Source organism: Cavia porcellus, unplaced genomic scaffold, assembly GCF_034190915.1.
Source record: "Cavia porcellus strain 051 isolate PalLab524CR breed Dunkin Hartley unplaced genomic scaffold, mCavPor4.1 scaffold_26, whole genome shotgun sequence".
NCBI classification, from domain to species: domain Eukaryota; kingdom Metazoa; phylum Chordata; class Mammalia; order Rodentia; family Caviidae; genus Cavia; species Cavia porcellus.
In genome coordinates, this window is record NW_026947509.1 from 28332259 (window position 1) to 28354388 (window position 22130).

At 42.5% G+C, this 22130-nt stretch overlaps 1 pseudogene; it reads right to left on the reverse strand.

Moving 5' to 3' along the window:
* Positions 1-4235: 4235 nt before the first annotated feature.
* LOC111758146 (olfactory receptor 9S13-like) lies at positions 4236-6566 on the reverse strand (annotated as a pseudogene).
* Positions 6567-22130: the final 15564 nt, after the last annotated feature.

Below are 22130 nucleotides of genomic sequence, written 5' to 3' on the forward strand. Positions count from 1 at the left end.
AGAGGGGCTGGCTCTTTCCTTTTAGATGGCAGGCTCTGCCCTGTCTAGCACCCAGTTCCCATTCATTTCTCCTCCTTGTCTCTGCTCAGCACAGATGTGCAGGGGTGTCCTAGAGGGTGAGCCTGATCTTCTGGTGATCATCAGGAGGGAGTCAGGAGCTGCTGAGTGGGAACCCCGGTGGGGAGGACTATGGGGTGCTCTGCCTCCTCCTCCTGGGGGCTCCTGGGACACTCTGGCAGAGTGGGCCCCAATGTACACCCTTCAGCCTGTTTAGGACTGTGTCTCTGTGCCTGTGACCTTGTCCCTCTCCTGGAAGATCACAGGCGAGGGAGCTGTTCTTACCTCACAGGACTTGCCAGGTCTCACAACTCTCAACTCCTCTCCAGGTCCGAAAACTCCCCAACTGCTCTGTGCAGAGGATGGTGAGGTGGATGCAGAGGGCTCTGTCACCTTGGGAGCTCTGCGGCACCTCTGTGTCCTGAGCAGAGGTGTGAGGCCAGTGCACAGGTCAGTACTGAGACTGGCTGTCCTGTCCCGCTCGTGGTATTGTGGAGTAATAGAGGAAGGACCTCCTCTCCCATTCCCATCAACTGGATAGCACAGGAAGCCCTGTGTGTGTAGGACGCCTGCTTGGAGGATTCTGTGTACCTGGTAGGATGGGACCTTGGGGTCTCCAATGGCCAATTATTGAGGCTCTGGCTCCACATTGCACTAGGACTGCAACTCACTATTCCCAGGAGCCACAGTGTAGTGACCGCCTTTGTCTCATTATCTCGCTTGTCTTGGGGTGGCAGGAAGCCCGGCTATCTCAGGAGCCCATGGAGGAGCCAACTAGATGTTCCTGCCCCTGAGGTTGTCCCCCATGGATTCCTGTGTGTTGATCTAGGTATCATAGTATGAGCTACCAGCGATTGTGCAGTCCCAGTCTTGTTCCCTTTTGCTTTCAAAGGACACAGACACAGGGCTACTGTGCCAATGGCCCTCCCGGGGTGGGTTATTGCATCTCCCAGTACCTTCCTGACAGGTCAAGTGGAGCCTTTGAAACACTGCAGTGAGAAACATTTTGAAACATTGCAATTCAGAAATTGCAATCCGAGGCTCTGGATTGCAATTTCTGAATTAATACGCATTTGCAGGAGCTGTAGGTACAATCCTGTTCCCAGGTCTCTACCCTGAGCCATGCTGGGGCAGCATTTTCGCTGTGATAGTCAGTATTCCTGGCTCTGTATCTTTTGATCTGTTATATTTGAAGTGGGAGTTTGTAGTATGCAACAGTTACATGTTAGAGGGGGAGGACTGGTAAATGTGCACATCCTGGTCATCTTCAGTCCTGTTTGTCTCCACCTGTCACCACCTCCCATCCCACCTCATTTGTTGTTGAGGTTTGAAAGTCTCTTTTGTTAAGTTTTTCAGCTACAGTTCTTTTTTCCCAATTTCTTAATGATGAGCATCGGTTTGTTGAATTTCTCATTCTGATCATGAAGTTTCTGTTGTCTAATCTGGTGAATTGTCTCTATTCTCCTGCACCTCTTTTAGGCAGGCCATTCTTTAAGTTTCATTCACAGAGAATTGCTCTCTTCCTGGGGTCATTGTGTCACTTTGTTACATACAGTTCTCCCATGTCTCTCTGTTGGTATTTGCCCATGGGTGGATCAGTTGGTTAATCGTTTACGGGTTTGTTTTGTGACAGGAGACTTTCTCCTGGTCAGGGGTTCAGAGTGTCAGTTAGCAGTAGGTCTGAGCAGCAGTGCAGTCCCTGTGTTGCTTCTCCGGCTGAAATCAGTGTTGGTAGTGTCCTCAGCTGTCCCAGTGGCCAGCCTGCAGGTTGGAGTGACGGATGTGGCACCTAAGGTGAGATCTCTTAGGCCAGCATCTCCAGCAGCTCCAGGCATGGCCCATATGAATCATATTCCTTGGTTTGTGTAGGTGATGTGGGAAAGAGACAGTGGTGTACCTGGTAGCCTTGCACGGTGCCCACCAGTTACCATGGGACACTCAGACCCCTTGGTAAGACTCAGTGGTTGAGCAGCTCTGAGACAGCTGCCCACTTTCTTCCCAGAGCTGTGGCTGGGCAGTGGACTCATGTGGTGCCTGGGGCCTTGGCAGCCTGGCTAGTCACAGTGACCTTTACGTGCTTCCCAGTGTCTCATGGGACTGAGCTCCTAGAGTGGGCTGGAGAGGATGAGCTACCTGCTCTTTCTGGGTGCTGAAGCTCTGACGTTGATCTGAGTCCTCTGACTGTCAAACAAAATTATGCTTATGACAATGTCTGTTCCCAGGGACTTAGTGTTCATCAAATGGAGTTTTCCCAATGTTGGTGGCCCCCAGGCCTCATGCGTTTGCATTATGCATTTGTGATTGGTTCATTGTCTAGAGCTTGGATTGATGGTGTCAATGCTACACCCACATAGGGGTGGAGCCAGCATACAACATAATGGCAGGAAGAAGATATGTCTCTCTCTCTCTTGCCTGTTTCCGCTTGCTGTTTGCAGCTCTCATGAACTGCAGCCCTGCAATGCCACCTTGCCTTGGAGCCGACTGAGTATGGACTGAAATTTACAAAAACTGTAAGGAATAAACCTTTCCTTTCCCAACTTTGGGCATCAGATATTTTGTCTCAGTGACGAATAAAAAGTAACTAAGACACCCAATAAATATGAAACGATGTAGGAAGCTGTAAAATGATAAAGGGGAAAAGAAGAATCATAATGTCAGCATGTCACCAGGCCTTGTGGAGCATCAGCACTGGCAGCAGCTTGTCATCTGGGGGTAATCAGAACACAGTCCAGTGTGATGTGACCTTTTCTCTCTCTTGCCACCTCTGCTCTGTTTTATTCCTTATAGCTGCACAGGAATCTATCTCAAAAGTGAAAGGAGAATAAAAGTCTTCACCATCCTACTTCATGAAATAAACTTTAACTCTGTGTTCATGTCAAAAAGAAAATTAAAAAGCAGATAGTACAGATAGATCCAACTAAAAATAAATTCATAAAATGGAAGAGATGCTGAAGCGTCCATAATTATAGGAGTGGCAGAAAAGAAGTCTGCTAGTACAATTTAGTCCATCAAGAGGGTAAATACAAGCTGTGTTCAAATTATGTAGTGAAAGTTTAAACGAATGTATTAGAGCAAAGGATACACCACGGCAGAGCCACCTCCTCCCTAGATGCACCCTCTCTTCTGTTCCCATTGTTCTGCCACTTTCTGAAGCACTTCCGAAAGCCTCCATTAAGAGTGTCTTTTTGAGGTGTGATAAAAAAAAAAAAACCTGGCTGAACTCAGTGACCAACCAACTCTGAGCTGCTAAGAACCACCATGGATGGCCATTAACTATATGAACAGAGGCTGCATTCAGGCGCCATTAGCAAAATGTAAATTAAACCCAAGTAGTTCAGCATATATAATTAAAGTTAAATCTTAGCAGCATGTATAAAAACATGAACTCATGTCTACCCCACTAGCAAGCCTAGAAATTTCCATCAGAATTTTGTTTCCTTTCTATCAATACTTTGAAAGGATGTCATAGCAGCTTATTTTAAATGTTGATAACAGAAAACAATGCATATGTCTCTCAAGCATTAGGTAGATGGTATCTTCACATCTTATCACGTTATGCTGCGAGAATGTCAAAGATTTCTTGATACGCACAATGACATGGATTTATCTCACAAAGATGATGCCGGGCAGCAGAAATCAGGATTGAAGACAGCTGGTGTGAGCCTGTTCACAGGAAGCTCCCAGCAGATGGCAGCTGCGTGTCAGGGCTTGGTAAGGAGTAGTGTGGGAGGGAAGTGGATGGAGGATACAGGGATGGTATTGTGGGTTCAATGTCTTTTTCTTGACTTGAGTGGTGGTGGACCTCTTGAGTTGTGCATTTGTGACTTGGTGATTTGACCATACATATGTACTCGCCACCACATTTGCCCCAGACTCACTGCATAACAGCGGCGCTGTTTGTCAGATCCAGTTGCTGACAAGCAACTCACTATGGGAATGCTTTGCCTTATGGTTAAACTGTTACTTTAAACAGATCTCTGGCAATAATGTGAAATATGAACTGAAAGGGAGAGAAATAGAGCCAGGTGGGTCTGTCTACTGACACTTGCAAGAGGCCACAAGAACAGGACCATCTGGGTGGGTAGGTGGGGACTGGCCAGCAAGTGTTATTAAAGATTTTCATTTTCTTTTACAAAAGTGGATTAAAAATATCACCAAACACAAATATCCATTTTCTTTCATAGAGAAAAGCATTTTGAATACCAACAAAGGTAATAATTATAAATACAGCATATAATGGCAACAGAATAATTATACATATAGCATATAATGGCCACCTGTCTCTGTCCCAGCCTCCGCAGGGCGTCCTTCCTGTCCTAATTCTGCAGGCTGTAGATGAGGGGTTTGAGCATCAGAATGACCTGGGTGTAGAAGATGGAGACCGCCTTGCCCTGCTCCATGGACTCCACTGCTCCTGGCTGTGCATCCATGACAAACAAGGTCCCATAAAACACGGCTGTGAGGTGGGAGCCACAGGTGGAGAAGACCTTCACTCTCCCTGCCCCTGAGTGCATCCTGAGGATGGTCACTGTGACCTAGCCGTAAGACTCCAGGGTCACTAATACAGCGCTCACGATGAGGAAACCACAGATGCTGACCATGCCAGCTCATTGAGAGCTGTGTCGGGCACAGGCGAGCTGCAGCAGGGGGCGCACATCACAGAAAAAGTGGTTGATGAGGTTGGAGCTGCAGAAGAGGAGCTGGAGCCTGAGACTGGTCTGTGCCATGGAGTTGAGACAGCCTGCAGAGCTGTAGGAGCCCAGCACAAGGTGGGCACCTGTTGTGTGGGGCACATTCTCAGGGGTTGCAGATGGCTGTAAAGCAAGCAGTCACAAGACTTCAGAGCCCACAGTAAAGCCTTGGTGGTGACCGGCAAAGAGAAAACACAGAGCTGGGTGACACAGCATTCAAACATGATGACCTTGGAGAACAGAAGAGGTCGGCCTGAAAATAGACACTGCCTCTGACCAATTGACTCATGGCCAGGTGCTGAACCTTCCTTTTGTGGGAGACTAAGCAGTGTCCTAGGGATGCAAGGTACATGCAGAACCAAATGACCCTCAGTGTAAGAAGCAAGGGGCCCCATTTCCACGCCAGGCTTCTGCTCACGGCCTGCCCAGCCCAGGCAGTGTTGTAGCCCCTGATGGAAGCCTTTGCCTATCAGGCTATGACCTGGGAGATCACTTTGCTGCCAGGTTACGCTCTGAACAGGACCTGTCTTCCCTTGGTGGAGGTGGTGGCTCCGCCTCCCGTACAGGGCCTTGGGCCACACCTCTGTGACCCTGGACCTCAGCCTGCTGAGCTCTCTGCTTCCCCCAGGCTGTCAGAGACGTGGACATATCCCGGCCCCAGGGTCTGAGAGTCAGTGGAGTGTTGTCCCTGACACATGAGAATGCTCCCCGCCCCGAGCCATTATCACTGCTGGTTCTGATCCCTGTGCACCTGCAGGTTTGGGAGCTTCAGTCAACAACTGCTCCTTCTAATGTGAAAACCAGGCTTTGTTGGCCTCTGCCCAGGGCCATGTGGCCATTCCTGATCACTTTCTTTTCTCCTTACCCCTTTTTGTTACACACCAACAATACAGCAGTGCCCTATGCAGGGTCACACCTGCCACTGTGCTGGTCATCAGGAGAGAGTCACAATGTCACTGTGGGGGCTGCTCTGCATCCTCCTGGAGGGACTCAAGGGACCCTGGGCTGGGTGAACCTAGCTGCTGTACCCCAAAATTTCTGCAGGGCTCATTCTTACAGAGGAGGGACACTGGTACCTCAAGAGCCCCCACCACTAAGTGGCAGGTGTTTTCACTGTGAACCCAAAGGGTTCAGGGAATGTTTCTGTGCTCGTATGTTTGGCAATTTCTCTTAACAAATACACCAGTGATTACAGTAATGATCATAGAGCTCTTCCTTCTGATAAGCTGAAAACACAGGGAACGTGGTCCCCATGGCCAACTGTGTTGGTTCACTTCATAAGAGGGAACGTCTGTGTGACATCTGCAGCCTGCTGAGGATGCAGGCATGTCCTCTGGCATGGGTAGAAGGAGCAGCTGACTGTGGGCTGAGGCAGGTGCTGTGCTGCTGGGTGGCTGTGCCTATGATGGGATTTGTGTTCTTGGCTTCCTCCCTGCCACCTCCCTGGATCCTGGTCCTGAGCCAGCAGTGTCACCTTCTCCTGAGAGCTGGTGGAAGTACAGAAGCTGTAGCCCAGGCACCTGCAGTATTGAAACCTCTACGTTACAAGGTACCCTCAGGGTTTCTCTCAGAAGTGGTTCACAGGCACTGTTCTCACTGGACTGGCGCTATCCAGGGCTGGACAACTAGGGAGAAAGGTCATCATCTCACCTGCTGAGAGCAAGCCCTGGTGATTTCTGTGTACATGGACAGGCTGCCTCCCTGTGAGAACGGTCTTCTGTATTCCTGGAAGCTTCACATTGACCTTAGTTTCTCTGGGTGAGAGCTAGAAATTACCCAAGGCCGCTCAACCAGTGTCTGGGCTCCCGGGTTCCCCATTCCTGAGTCTGTTCTATGCTGAAGGTGGTGAGGTGGACACTGGGGCCTCTGGCTCCTCTGCTGCTCATCTTCTGGGTCCTGAGCTGTGGAGTGGGGGTGGATGGGGCAGAGGTGGACACCTGGATTCTGAGAGATTAGATGCACAGGTGTCCTGTACCAGCCGCCTGGGTCTTTGTGAAAAGAGAAGAATGGGTCCTTCCTTCTCATCTCCTCTCCTGTCCCTGTCAGCCAGGCAGCATACAGAGGCCTTGCTCTTGGGGTCACTTTGCTGGAGAGGATTCTCTGCACCTCTTGTAGCTGTGCTTGGACCAGGGGCCTCTAATGACCAATTAGGGAGGCCTTCTGAGTCTTCACCTCCTGCAACACTGTGGCTGACATTTGTGTCGTCTTCCTGTCCTGCTGGGGTTGGCAGGGAGCCTGAATTCCTCAGGGATTCCTGGAGGGACTGTGATAAGCACAGCAGAGAGAGCTCAGAGAGACCCACGTCCTGTGTCCCTCATTAGAGAGATCACCCCAACAGTGGGGTGCAAGTGAGACCTCAAAGCCTACATCCTTTTATCCTAGGGCTCCACCCTGGCCATGTGGGTATCAGGAAAGAGCCCAGCGCATCCTTTCAGTTCCTGTCTTCACACCTCACACTCAGGGTGCCTAATTTTAGAGAACGCATCTTCACTTCCCGTGGTGAGGCTGAACATCTTTTTTATATCTTTTCTGGATCTTTGGCATTTCTATTTCTGCATTTCATTTCTTCAGTGACGTCCTTGACTCCAGCTGTGAGAGTTTCTGGGTTTTCTGAGCTCCATATGGGTTAAATAAAGGCTTCCTCTGGCAGGGGGGGCAGCTGAGCCTGACCTGAGGGGAGTCTTCTGCCTCAGACAGTGCCCCAAGGTTCTGCGAAGGTCAACCAAAGAATCTCAGCCTTAAGCAACATCAGCAATGTGGGACTTGCAGTGCAGGGTAATGGACATGTTCCTTTATGCCTTAAAAGGATTTCCCCTTCTTTAATTTGGCCTTGGGCTTTAGTGTTCATTAGTGCTTCCCAGGAGGACCAGAGAGTTGTCTTTCTGCACCGCCCACTGTCGTTCCATCAGCCCTTGTGGCCATAAATTCTTGAAGTGTTCTCGTGGACTGAGACACTGAATTCAGAAAATTCTCGCGATTAAGAGGCATCTAAGCTTACATTCCCACAGGTGTCTGATCCTCTTGCTGGGCAGCTCAGGTGGGAACCTGGACTCAGGCTGGTCTGAGTTTTCTCCATGCATCAATGTTTCTGCTTCCCATCTGTTTCTCCTTTCAGCTGTGCTCTTTTCCTGCTCTGTGCTCTGTTGTAGTAACACTTATTAGCTCTTTGTGTGTTATAAACACTTCGTAGCTTGGGGCATTACAAGTTGTCTCGGTTACTTCTGTCCTTGATGAGACAAAATACCTGATGCCCAAAATTCGTACCTGTGTGTAATAAGTCTTGATTCTTTTTTCTTCTTTTACCCTCCCCTTCCTTCAATCAATCCCTCTTCCCCTCTTTATTTATAAAGCTTTGTTTCCATTTATCTTTCTTTTCTCATTTCTTTTCCTTTCCTTCCTTTTCCCCACCCTCTCCCTAATTCCCCTTTGCTTTTGAACAATTTCTTCCTATTTCTATATATAGTATCTGTTATAACTTGGGCCCCGGTATAAAATCCAAGGAGGCAAGAGACCGAAAATCTAGGTGGCAAAGGCTTTATTTCCAGGCCTGGTGACCAGTCTCCGGGAGCCAATTTGGAGACTGTGTTCCAGAGACTGAAGGGAGGACTTTAAAAAGAGGCTGGAGGAAAAGGGGGGGGGGGGGACAAAGAAACCTGCAGAGCCATCAAACTTGTTGACCTGAGTCTGGAAACTGTATTGCTGTCCACTTAGCTCTGACAATCTCGGGAGTTCCTGGTGTTTCTCAAATTACTCCCATCCTACAGACTGACATTATCTCAGAGTGGCACATCTGCAGCAATATTTGGGGAAGAAAGTGGACAGCTCGTTTTCGCTAGTGGGTGTGAAGAGGTCAAGAGTTACAAGAAGCTGAAACTTAAGTTTTACAAAGATCTGATATCTAACTCATTTGATGCATACAGAACAAAAGGAAAGCACCGATTGGGGTTTGGGCCATAGTATTTCCCGGTAATTTCTTTGAAGCTAAACAGTTCTTAAACTTTGGGGCAGGCTCATTTTATGACAGATCATCACCGGGTCGGGAGGAGGTCACCAGAAACCCAAATTCTTTATGGCCTAGATAGATAGGTGAGGGGAGAGGGAGGCAATAATGTGCCATACAGAACAGAAAACAGCGGTTATGTGTCAAGGTCAGGGTAAAGGGTTAAACTCATACGCAAATCTCTCTGCACACAACCAGGTTACTTTAAACAAATGTAAATTAATGGGCCATTCTAGTTTTCTTTAGCTCTTTAGTGGAGAATAGAGGCACCTAACAGTGATTAACAACCCTTGTTAGCTAGTTTTAGCACAACTTCTGTAGTTTGTAGAGGGCAACAATGGTTAACATATCAATTAGGTGAGATTCTTGCAATTCTTCACAGAGGAGTGTGTTGCTCAACATATCAATTAGGTCACTTAACATATCAGTTAGGGAAAAAGGATAAAAAAAACATTTAGTAAGCCACTTTACAGGTTTGCTACAATACACATATAAGGAAGCTATTTTCTTAGAGTACAACAGTATCTATTATGTATTTTGGTTTTTATTTACACATTCAGTTTCTCATACCACAGAGACAATGTGATGTTTAAATATGTGTATCTGATTTATTTCACTTAAGAGTATGGTCTCAAGGTGCATCCACTTACCTAAGAAAGTCTCAAGTATATCCTTCATTGTGACTGAGGAGTACTTCATTGTATAAAAAGACCACATCTTCTTTACACATTCATCAGTTGATGGGCATTTGGTTGGTTCTTAGACTTAGCTATTACAAATTGTGCTGCTATAAACATGGATAACATATATCATTGTGCTATGATGGTTTTAATTCTTTTGGGAAGATACTAAGAATGGGAATAGCTGGGTAAAATGGAACTTTTAGTTCTAGTTTTTGTAAGAATCTCCACACTGACTTCTGCAGTGGTTGCACAGTCTACACTCCCAGCAGCAGAGCAGGGTTCCTTTTCCCCACAGCTCATCAGTATTTGTTATTGGTTGATTTAGCTTGATGATAGCTATTTTTCTTGAGATATGGGATCTCAGCATTGTTTTAATTTGCATCTCTCAAATGACCAGTTATGGTGAACATTTTTTCATTGATTTCTTTTCCATTTCTACTTTTTCATCTAAGATGTATGTGTTCATCTTAGATGCCCATTTTTATTTTAGGTCTTTAAATTTGGGGAACCTGGTTTTTTTTCAATTCTCCATATGTTCTAGATATTAGTACTTTGTGTGAGGTACAACTAACTAAAACGTTTTACCCACTCTGTGTTTTTACTCTGTGGGTGATTTCTTTTGCTGTGCAAAACTTTGGAATAAGATGAGATCCTAACTGTTGATTCTTTATATTTCCCATGCAGTCAGGATTTTGTTCATGGAGTCTTTACCTAACCCTATATCTTACTTTCCTCATTGCTGAAACAAAATATTTGATGCCCAAAGTTAAGGTAAGAAAGATGTATTAAGTGCATAGTTTGTAGATGTTACAGTTCATAGCTGGTTGACTCCAAGGCAGGGAGAGGCAACAGCTCATGGTGACAGAAGACAGCAAAGCAGTAAGCAGGAGAGACCAGACTTGTTCTGTTCCTTATGTTGTATCCAGCTTACCCACTCCAGGGCAGATGGAATACTCACACCCTCAACCCTAGCCAGAACTATGCCAAACCAATCAGAAAAATTGTCCACTAATCACACACCTTTAAGCCCAGCATCACATGCTCTAGACCCAGCCACCTCTGAAAAAGCCATATGATTGCTTGGGGCTTTGGGAGAAACATCTAGACACAGCCATGACAACCTCTGTCTTCAAGAGTTCTACTATTCTGTCTTCCAGCAGATTTAGTGCTTCTGTTTTAATATTCAGGTCTTTCATCAATTTTAGTTTACTCCATGGTAGAGACATGAGTTTAGTTTTAGTCGTTGGCATCTGGGAAGTCAGTATTTCCAGCACCAATTTTAAAAGAGGCTATCTTTATTCCAGTGAAGATATTTGGCCCCTTTGGCAAAGATAAGCTGACTGGCTGTGTTTGGAGTTGTTTCTGCGTCTTTTAGTCTGTTCCATTGATCCTCAGGTCTATGTTTTTGCCAGTGCCATGCTGTTTTTATCACAGTTGCTCTGCAGTATAATTTCAAGTCAGGGATTGTGATGCCTGCTGCCTTGCCTTTGTTTTCCTCAATTATTTTTGCTATTCTAGGTCTCTTCTGCTTTCAAATAACTTTAGAATGGTTTTCTCTAGCTCTGTGAGGTATGTTAATGATATTTTGATCAAGACTGTATTAGATCCGTACAATTCTGGGAATATGGCCATTTGCACAATGTTAGCTCTTCCTACCCAAGAGCAAGTGATATCTCTCCATTTTCTGATATCTTCTTTGATCTCCTTTTTCAGAGTACTGTAGTTTTCAATGTAGAGGTTTAAAAAATTCCTTTGTTAGATTGATTCCTAAGTATTTAATTTATTTTGATGCTATCGTGAAAGATGCAGCTTCCCTAATTTCTCTCTTAGTGAGTTTGTTACTTGTGTAGAGCAATGTGTCCAAACAGAGTTACATTCCTCAATGCATTGGTGAGAAGAGGAAACAGACTCTGAGCTCTGTGCTAGAGAGGGGCAGCTGCAGGTGCCCAGCAATCCCCCGAGTGGGCTCTCAGACCTGGCCCCCGCAGAGAACCACAGCTCTTTGGTCTCCTTCCTCACTGTTTTGACACAGCTGCTCTGACCCAGACTTCACGTTCCTTACATTTCTCAGCAGATCTTTGAAACTTCCCTTCTCCAGGGCTGTTCCTCAGGGCTGTCTCACACCCAGTCTCTGTGGCAGGGTATCCCTGTGACCCTAAATTGTGACATTCCATGATCCCTGATCCCTGGTGCAGCTCCGTTCCAAACAAGCCCCCTCTTCAGAAAGCTCCTAGTTACAGCACCGTGAGATATGCCAAGCACAGCTGTGCATTTGTTCTCCAAAGGCAACTTGCCAGCAGAACCAAATCTCAGATTTGTCTAGACCGAGTCCCTACACTGAATTTCCAGCTCGCGCTACCTCTCATTTCTCCTGTGGCCGGGGCTGCTGGTGTGTGGGCTGCCAGCACTCTGGACTTCCCTTGTGCTTGTGGAGTCAGGGTCCTCTCTTACTGGGGAGTTGAGGTTGGCACTGCAGACTACTTCATACTTTTCTCTAAGTTGCCTTTTTTCTTTTCCATCTTTTTAGTGTTTCTGTAACTTCTTTCTTGATTTTTGATATTCAGAGCTCTTCATAGCTTTCTCTCCTTGAAATGAATTTCTCCTTTCTAACGCTAGCTCTGCTCCCCTGCAGAATCATGTTATCTCCCGTTCACATCTTGCCTGGGAGACACTCCTGTTTCATTATTTTCCATTTTATTGTAAATAAAATTGTTTTCTCAATTGTCAGTGCATAATCTTCATTGTCAGTGTGTAGAAACGCAACAGATTTTTATATTTGGCTTTTCTAACTTCACTGAATTTGTGTATACATTTTATTGGCTTTTTTTGAGTCTTGAGAGCTTGCTATATATAAGATCATCTTATCTGAACAAAAGATAGGATGTAACGGGGCTGGGGATTTAGCTCAGCGGCATAAGCGCCTGCCTTGCAAGTGTGCGATCATGAGTTCCATCTTGGTACTGATAAAAACGAAAAAGACCAAAAAAAATTTTAAAAAAAGATACGATGTAACATCTTCCTTTCTAATTTAGATGCCTTTTATTTTTTCTTTTGTCTAAGTTCTCTCACTAGAATTTCTAGTAGTACATTGAATAAAAGGGCAAGAGCAAGTACCTTTGTCTTAGCCCTGATCCAAAAGGAAAGTTTTAAACTTTTCCCTATTGAGTATTATATCAGATGTGCCATGGTATATATGTTCTTATTGTGTTGAGATTCATTCTTTCTCTACTAATTTGTTGTGGCTTTTGTATCATTAAAATGTTTAATTTTGTTAAACTTTTTTTCCAATACTGGAGGTATCAAACATTTTTAAATGCTTCTATTAAAATCTTTGTATGGTTTATCTTCTCTTTTCTGTAGATGTGGTATAGTATATTCATTGATGCAATTATACTGAACCTTCATGGGAGACACAGGTGAATCCCACAAGATCATGGTAGATGATCCCTGCAGTTTGCTGTTGAATGAGGAATTCTCATATTTTAAAGGTATTTTTGTATCTGTCTTCAACAGGAATATTAACGTATAATTTTCTTTTGTCATGTCATTTCCTTGTTATGATTTTCTTTTCAGGGTAACTTTGAACCTGCATGCATTCCTCTCTATTTTGGGGGAAATTTTTTAAAAGCATCAACCTAAATAACATTCAGAGCAAAATTTTCTAAAGAATAATGACATTTACTTGGGAATTTAGAGCACTATAATTGGAATATATATCTTAGTATGAGTGTGTTCTAGGAGGTTAAGTCTAGGGAACATTTTCAAAAATTAAATAAAGAGCATTATAAAAGATATTTTGAAAAATAACCTTTGGCTACAAGGATTCATAACAAGGGTTGTGCCAGTAAGAAGCTGAACAGCACGTTGTGGGCAGACACCCTCTCAGAAGTGTTTTCTATGCAGGGTTGTGGTTTTGGGAGAGTCTTATGAATAGTTCTTGTTATCACACGATGCGGAGGAAATTCCTCTTTCATAACATTCCAGCTTTCTTTATTTTTGTTGGGGCTGGACAAACCAATTCTATTTTTAGTTCGGCTTTCATGGAAGAATTTGTAAGCCATGTGGTTTTGTAATTCTACTTGTTGGAATATTTTTTATTAATGATCCTTATTCATTATTATATCAGTCTGTTCAGATTTTCTATTTCTCCATTACTCAGTCTTTTATATACATGTTCATGGGATTTATCCTTCTCCTCTAGGTCATCCAACATATTAATATATAATTTTTCATGCTTCTCTCTTATGATCCTTTGAATTTCTCTATATCAGTTGTAATGTCTCCTCTTTTATTCTGATTTTATCTATTTGAATCTTCTCTTTTTGTTAACCTAGCTGAAAGTTTGATGGTTTTCATTTATCTTTTCAAAATCATCTCAAATGGGTTGATTTTCTCTTGTTTTTCTATTCTTTATTTCAGTTCACTGAGCTCTAATTTTGTTATTTCTTTCTTTGTGAAATCTTTGGGCTTAATTTGTTTTTCTTTCTTAGTTTTTTATATTTGTTGCTATAAACTCACCTCTCAGAACATCTTTTGCTACATCCCTTTGGCTCTGGTATATTACATCCCTATTTCTGTCTGTCTCAATGCAGTTTTTTAATTTCCCTTCTGATTTACTTTGAATACAATGGTTATTCAGAGGGTGTTGGTTAATTTCCACATATTCACGGATTTTCAGATTTTTATCCCCATTGTTGGTTTCTTGGTTCACATCACTCCTGCTCGAGCAGATCCTGAAAAAGTTTCCCATGGTGGGTGCCATTCTCCCTTGGTTTGTGTCATGCCCTGTGAAGACTTGCACGGATACCTTCACATTTCAAGAAGTGTTCACCTTCTGTAGCGTTTGCTGACTGACTTCAGGACACATGAATCTTCCCCCTTCAGCATGGTTTGGGGTTATGAAACTCTCCCAGACCTTTTCTGTTGTTGAACATGCTCTTGCTCCCGTCTGTGAGGGAATTCCTAAGCTCGGATGCCTCTCTTGATCTCATAAAACCAAGCGTGTGGGACGGGAGCTTCTGCTTTCTGCAACTCTCACGTCTGTGTCTGCTCCCAGCCTCAGGTAGGCCGGAATCTGCGCATGCCCAGGCGTAGTCTGCAGATGCTCGCCCACCACACTGGTGGCCACGTGGGAAGCAGGAGAGGGCAAAGGCTCTGAGGCATATGAGGCACCAGTGGTGCCCCTGGGCCAGTGGAGGGGCTGTAGGAAAGTATCCCAAGTGGCCCAGGGCTGGTTTTCTGGAGTGCAAACAGCACGTGGATGCAATGGACACATTTTGGTGCCCCACTTCCTTGCTGAGGTGAAGCCCTGCCGCTCTATCCTGCTGTCATCTTTCCCACCTGCTCACTGTGTGATGACACCAGCATTCGGGGTAGAGTGAGAAGAAGTGGGCCTCGCGGGCACAGGATGGGTGCTTCTCGGGCACTGCCTCTCACAGCCAGGGAAGACGGGCGCTCACCTCTAGGCTCTCACCTTCTCTCCTGGCCGTCTGCAGGCTGAGGGCTTCTCCCAGGGCGCAGTGCTGGGCTGCTCTGAGGAAGGGGAAGCAGAGTAGAACAAATCTGTTCTTCTTGTCCTTTTTAAGGTTATATTTTGCTTTTAGGATTTATTTATTCTTTCATTTATACTGATTTATTCTGATGATGTGCTGGGATTTTTCTGCTGGATTCCCTGGCTCCTACAAAGAAACTCACCTGTGGGTGGTTACCAAAAATCATTGCTTTTGTGTTCATATCAATGTAGAAAACTCTTCTTCTGTCATATTGGTGACATCTTCCCCGCTGTCTTTCATAACTTCATAGCACATCTTTTTAGACATGTGCTATGTCTAAAGACAATAATATTCCAATCTCTAAATATACCATATTTATTTATACATTCACCTATTAAGGGATGTCTATGAACTTTGACAGTTGTAAGTAAAGTTTTCCCATTGCTGAGACACAGTACCCAATACCCACAATTTAAATGAGGAGAGGTTTAATCGTGCTCCCAGTTTCAGGTGACTTAGTCTCTGGCTGACTGAAACCAAAGCAGAGGGCACAGCAGAAGACAATGCGGGGCAAAGTGGCTTAGTTTATGGTGGGCAGGAAGCAATGCTGGGGACAGCACCAGAGAGGAAGGGGCAAGGGTCCAGACATAGAGTCCATCTCCAAAACCCACATGGATACACTGAGAAGTTGCATCAATGCTTGGGCCGATCCTAAAGATAAATAAACTGACACTCCTTCCTAACCACCACAGCAGCTGTCAAGTCTGTGTACGGGACTATGTGTGGACATAGTTTCAGTGGCTTAGAGAACAGGCGGGCAGTGTACTGCTCAGCCATGTGGTGAGAGTATGCTAAGGTTTGTAAAAACTGTCAGATCATCTTCCAAAGCAGATGATGTACACACATTCAGGCCAGCGACAATTGAGGCTCCTATGGCTCCACCTCACTGGCAGTGCTGCTGCGTCAGCGTGTGGATTACGGCTGGCTGAGAGGAGCGTAGGGCATCTCACTGGTGTTTACTTGGCACAAACCGGTGTCATATAGTTTGAGAACTGTTTTCAGTGTTTCTTTGCCATCTAAGTTCTTTCCTTGGTGAAATTTTCTGCTAGGTCTTTGGTCAAATTTTTGGTCAGGTTGTTTGTTTTTCTCTTGTTGAGTTTCCAGGGATCTTTTTATTTTTTTGGGCAGAAATCCTTTATCAGAAGTGGCTTTTCAAATATTTTTCTGAGTCTGTGGCTTGTCTTCTCATCCTCCTGACAATATCTTTTGAAGAGGAGCAATTTTCATTTTAATTAAACCTGGCTTATCTATTATTTCCTTCATGAACTGTGACCTTGGTGTCCCACCTAAGTCGTCAGTGAGAGTCATCTAGGTTTTCTCCCATGCTCTCTCCTGGGAGTTTTATATTTGGCATTTTACCTTTATATCTACGATCCATTTTGAGTTAGTTTTTGTGCAGGATGTAAGGGGTGTGTTTATGGATTCATTATTTACACATGCAGAACAGTTCCAACACCGTTGCTGAAAGGGCCACGTTCACTCCATTTTACTGCCTTTGCTCCCCATCCAAACCCACTTTGCTGTATCTGAGTTTCTGTGTCAAGTCTCTGTTCTGTTTCAGTCAATTATTCCTTCATCAGCCACACTGTGGTGTTTACTGCAGCACTGTAGAGAGTATCAGAGGCTGAACTCTGTTATTCTCATTTTATACTACAATATGTTGAGTTTTCTGGGTCTTTTTCCTCTTTATTTTAGAATAAGTTTGTCAGTATCTATGTATTAGTCAACTTTCTGTTACCACAACAAAATACCAGAAAAAAATCAGTTTAAACAGGGAAAGATTTACTTTGGCTCATAGTTTTGGCATTTCAGTCCATAGTTGATAAGCCCCATTGCTTTGGGCCTGTAGCAGTGCAGCACCTCATGGGGGGAGCACATGGGGAAGGAGATGATCCCCTCATGGCAGCCAGGATGCAAACAGCACATGAATCATCAGCCCCCAGTCAGTGACTTTCAAGAACACATCTCAGTAACCTAATTTCCTCGCACTAGGACCTGCCTTGCAAAGGCTGTGGCACTTCCCCATAGTGCAAAGAGCTGAGAATCAAGCCTCCAGTGCTGGGCCTTGGGGAACATTCCATATCCAAGGTACAGCATCCACAAAGTTGCTTCCTGGGATTATGTCTGGGATTGCAGTGAATCTATAGATCAAGAACTCACATCCTGACAGTGTGTTCCTTCCATGAACACGATTCCTTCTCCATTAATTTGTTTCCTCTTTTTTGTCTTAGGACTATTTTAAATTCGATGTGGTTTATCTTGATAAATGAGTATGTGCATTTAACATATCTTAGACAACTTCAGTCCCTTTTCCCCTCTTCTCTTTCCTCCCCTATCCTGCTTATGCCTTCCTCGTCCCCAGAAGTCACCTCCTGGTTTCTTATTCTCTGTTCTCTTTGACTTCTTTCAATACAATTTCGTAGTTTTACTCACACAGATTTTATACATATGTTGTTATATTTGCAAGTCATGATTTCTCTGTGTAGTATGAATAGATTTGCTGTTATTTTTAAATTCAAATAGTACTTATTCACTTTTGGTAAATAGAAAAATGATCAAATTTTGCATATTAACATTGTATTCTATAACCTTATTGTAATTGTTTACTACATCAAGGAGGGTTTTTTGATCAATTCTTTTAAATTTTCTAAAAAAGACTATTTTTCTTCTACTCCAAACTAAATACTTTCCTTCCCTGTCTTGTTGCATTAACCAGGAATTCCAGTGTGATGTAGAAGAGAGCTGATGAAAGGAGACATCCTTGCCTTTTGGTTCCTGATTTTTGTGAAAAAGCTTCTGCTTTGTATTAAGTATAATTTAAGGTTTTCTGGAAATTCCTTACCAAGTTAAGAAAGGTTTGGCTGATGCTTAGTTTGCAGAGAGTTTTTGTAATGAATGATTGTTGTAGTTTGTCAAATGTTTTCCCTGCATATATTAGTGTGAATACGTGGTTTTTCTGTTTGAGTTTGTTGATGTGATATATTAACTGCTTTATGAATGTTGAACTAGCCTTGCCTACATAAGATAATGTACAACGTGGTCATGTTGTACAGCTCTGCATTTTTTGCATTTGGTTTGATATTTTGTTGATGATGATTTTTTTGTTTCCCTTCATGAGAGATTAGTTTGTAATTTTCTTTTCTTGAAATGTCTTTGTGAGGAATTAGGGTAGTGCTGATTTCAAAGAATCTGTTGGTATTCTCTCTCTTTCTGTCTTCTGAGAGAAATTATAGACATTGGTGTGATTGCTGCCTGAAATATTTGGTACAATTCACCCACGTGCCCATGTGAGCCTGAGGTATCTGCTTTGGAAAGTCATTAGTTATTGATTCACCTGCTTTAGTAAATTAAAGACCACGAAGATCATCTGTTTCGTGTGTGTATGAGTTTTATCAAATAAACTTTATTTTCAAGTAATTCATCTATTGCACCTAGGTTGTCGGTTTCAGAGTTCTTCCTCATGGCCCTTTATTATCACTTTAATTTCTGTGGTGCATACAGTAATGTGCCCTCCTTCATTTCTGATATTTATAAGGGGTGTCCTTATTCTTTCCTTCTCTGTTAGCTCACGGTTATCAATTTTATTAATCTCAAAGTTATCAATTCTATCAGTCTTTTCAAAGAGCCACCCTTGGTTTTCTTGATTTCTCTATTGGTTTCCTATTTTAAAGTTTATTTATTTATATATTTTTGAAATTTTTCTTTTATTCTGTGTTCCTTCGATTTAATTTTTTCTTCTTTGTCTAGATTCCTAGACTTAGATGATCAACTTTAGGTCATTTGTTTTATAATGTGCATATGAAATGCTTTAAATTTCCTTTTAATCACTGTTTTCACTGCATTTCACAAATCTTGTAACCTGTGTTTTTGTTTCATTTAGCTCAACTTTGTATTTAGTTTATCTTAATTGTGGTTGATTTCATAGTGATCTGAGAATAAACCCTGTTTTATTTCTATTGTTAAAATTCGGTGTACTTAACGATCTTCTACAAGTTGTATCTGTCCATTTCTTATAGAGAAACGTTCAGCTCTCCAACTGTGCAAAATCTGTTTTTTAAGTTTTAGAAACCTTCTATGCCAATGTCTCCTAAACTTGTTTTGGGTGAGCTGGCGGTCTGAGATTGCATTTTACTTCTTCCTCTTGACATTTTCTATTTCAAAACTTTTTATTTTATTTTCTGTGATGATCCTTATGAGTTTTGGTGTTAGGTAGCTATGTCACTAGTATCAAGGACTCCCTACTGAAAATCTGTTCTTTAGGGATATATTCTGTGTGGGGGAGATCCTTGGTTTGTGTATGTCTAAAAATCCTACCTGCCCAAATAATGGAGAGTAGAATGTTGGTTTCTATTTGGCTCAGTCCCCAGTCTTTTGGTGTGGGCTGTGGTGAGGTTGTTACCTCAGAGTCCCCAATGTTGTTACACAAGGGAGAACACCTGCTTACAACAGATATGACATCCTACCTGCAGTAGTACAATTAACCATAGTGATAGCATCAAGCATGATTAGAGGTTGACATACTATTTTAACTATTGATTTTGTACTTTAGACCACAGAAGCAAAGTCTGTAGTTATATAATGGACCCAATAGTAAATTAGGTGTTTGTTTGCAAAGCGTCTCCTCTTGTTAGAGTGGATTTATCCTGGGTTCATCTGGATGAGCCGGCTGCTGAGTCCCGAGTATTTCCCGTGCTGGCTGCCCATTCCACAGTTTAGGGTAAGATAGCCCTGTAATTTTTTTTCTGTTTCTTCTTTACTTTCAATTTCTGGATTTTTGTTTTGTTTTTTGGTATTGAGGATTGAACTCATGACCTTGTGCTTGCCAGACATGCACTTACGCCGCTGAGCTAAATCCCCAGGCCCTCTCTCTATGTCTTTAAATTGAAAATGTGCTAATGTATGTTTATGTATGCATATATTTATATTGGAACAACATGCGTGTGTTTAACTGTTCCTTCAAAATAGTAACAGTAATGTGTTCAGATATACTGCTTATGTGCTTTTGGATAAATGAATACTGTATTAGTTTTTTAGACAAAATCTTATCTAGTAGTTCCAAAAAAACAAAACTTTAATTTGACCTTTAGTATTCCTTCCCATCCTTGCATATTCAATACCAATTTCATACAGTTTTTGTATTTATAAAAAGGAAGGGAACACTGCATTTTCTTCATGAACCTATTGTTGTCCTCATTGAAACAAAGAGAGTAGGAAAAAGAAAACAGACCAACATTGTGCATGGATTTAGACACTCAACAATACTTGGGTAAATTGGATCCAACAATGTATAAAAATAGTTGCACACCATGATAATTATTCTAGGCGTTTGAGGCTGGTTCAGTATTCAAAAACTGATCAGTATAATCCACATATCATCAGGATGAAGGAGGAGAATCACATAACTTGATGCAAAAGAATCAGTGGACAAGATTTCAACATGCATTCTTAATGAATATTCCCAGAAAACATGAACTAGACAATTTTCTCAGTCTGTACAGAGGACCTACAAGAAAGATTTATGGCTATAATTGTACTTAATATTGAAAGAGAGATCCACGCCATGTTGGAACTTAGGGCACTGGGAAACCAAACAACCTGCCTGCCTCCTTGGTAAACAGCTGTGAGCCTACTGACACATGGGCTGGGAATCAAACATCCCATCCGCCCCCCGCCCCCACCGTTAGCAAATGGGAGCCAGAGGTCTGAACATCTCTGACCATATGCAATATAGCAAATAGAGGGGACTTCCTTCTACCATCTCTTTGAAGACAAATATTGTTATTGCTGTTTTACTTTGTTCTGATTAATTGTATTACTCTATTCAATATTCTGTTTTGATAAGTTCTATGATGTTCTGTATTTGGTTTGATTTTGCTATACTTGATTGAATGGACAACTATTGTGAAGATAACAGGATATATTATGGTAGCTATTACTGTTATCCCGGTATCCTGATGTGATGTTCTGTGCCAATTTCACTGCACTGTCTCAGTTGGCTATGTTCTCTCTTGTTCTGTTGTATTTCACTACCTTCAAAATAATAATAAAAAATTATCTAAGTGTAAAAAAGAAGACAGAATGTCTACCTCTAACATGGAAACAGTCAGCTCTCATGAGCTTTATCTATAGTTCTGAGGATTCCAGCTGTTGAAGTTAGTAAAGAAATTGGAACAAAGACATGAAGTTGGAATATAAGGAAAAACAACCCTCTGTAGAGGCCATGATTGTTGACATAGAGCAATTATTTTCAAAATTTAAAGAATTAGTGAGTCTGACAAGACTTCAAGATAAAAGATCAAATATAAGACTACATTTCTCAATATTACAGTTCTTCCATGTCAGGCAATGACGTATACACACACAACCATATGCATAGATTTTGAGGGAATTATGCTTATTGAAATATGCCAATCTTAAAACATGACATACTGTGTGATCCTCCATGTGTGGCATAGATGAAATGGGAATTGCTATACAAATGAAGAAAGGTTCGTGGCTGTCAGAAGTTAGTGAGGGTCAGAAGGAAGAGGCTGGCCTCAGCTCTAATGGGCAGACCAAGGTGGTGTTGTGATAGGAGTGTTCTGCATTTCAGTTGATTTAGTGAGGTTTTTAATTGCATAAAGTCACAGACAAAAACATATCCCAACAATAATGCATATGAAACTCAATTACTGAATAAAGTTGGTGGATGTCAGTAGTGTCATTTTCAGCTTGTGACAATGTACTTTAGTGTTCTGAGATGTCAATAAGGAAGTAAGTGAAGACTATATCAAAACTTTCTACATTACAGTTCACAATTTCTTTTATTGTAAATCTAAGAATGAAATATGACTCATCACCATTGTACTTTTCAAAATAAATTCTATTAAATTTTATTATGTTATTGGAAAACATCAAAAGATTAAAGATGTAGCATGTATCAGAAAGGACACAACCCAAAACTCAATTCATAGAACACAATCTTGAAAGATACATCATTTGTATAGTAGGGTTTTTTAAATGCCTAAATGGAAGACAGTACGCATTGAAAAAATGCATATGGAGATTAATGACACAGAGCCAATTATCAAACTAGCTCACATGTTACTTTGAAACATAAAATCAATGAGAAGGATAATATTTTTAAAGATAGTGCAATTTTCCTGTA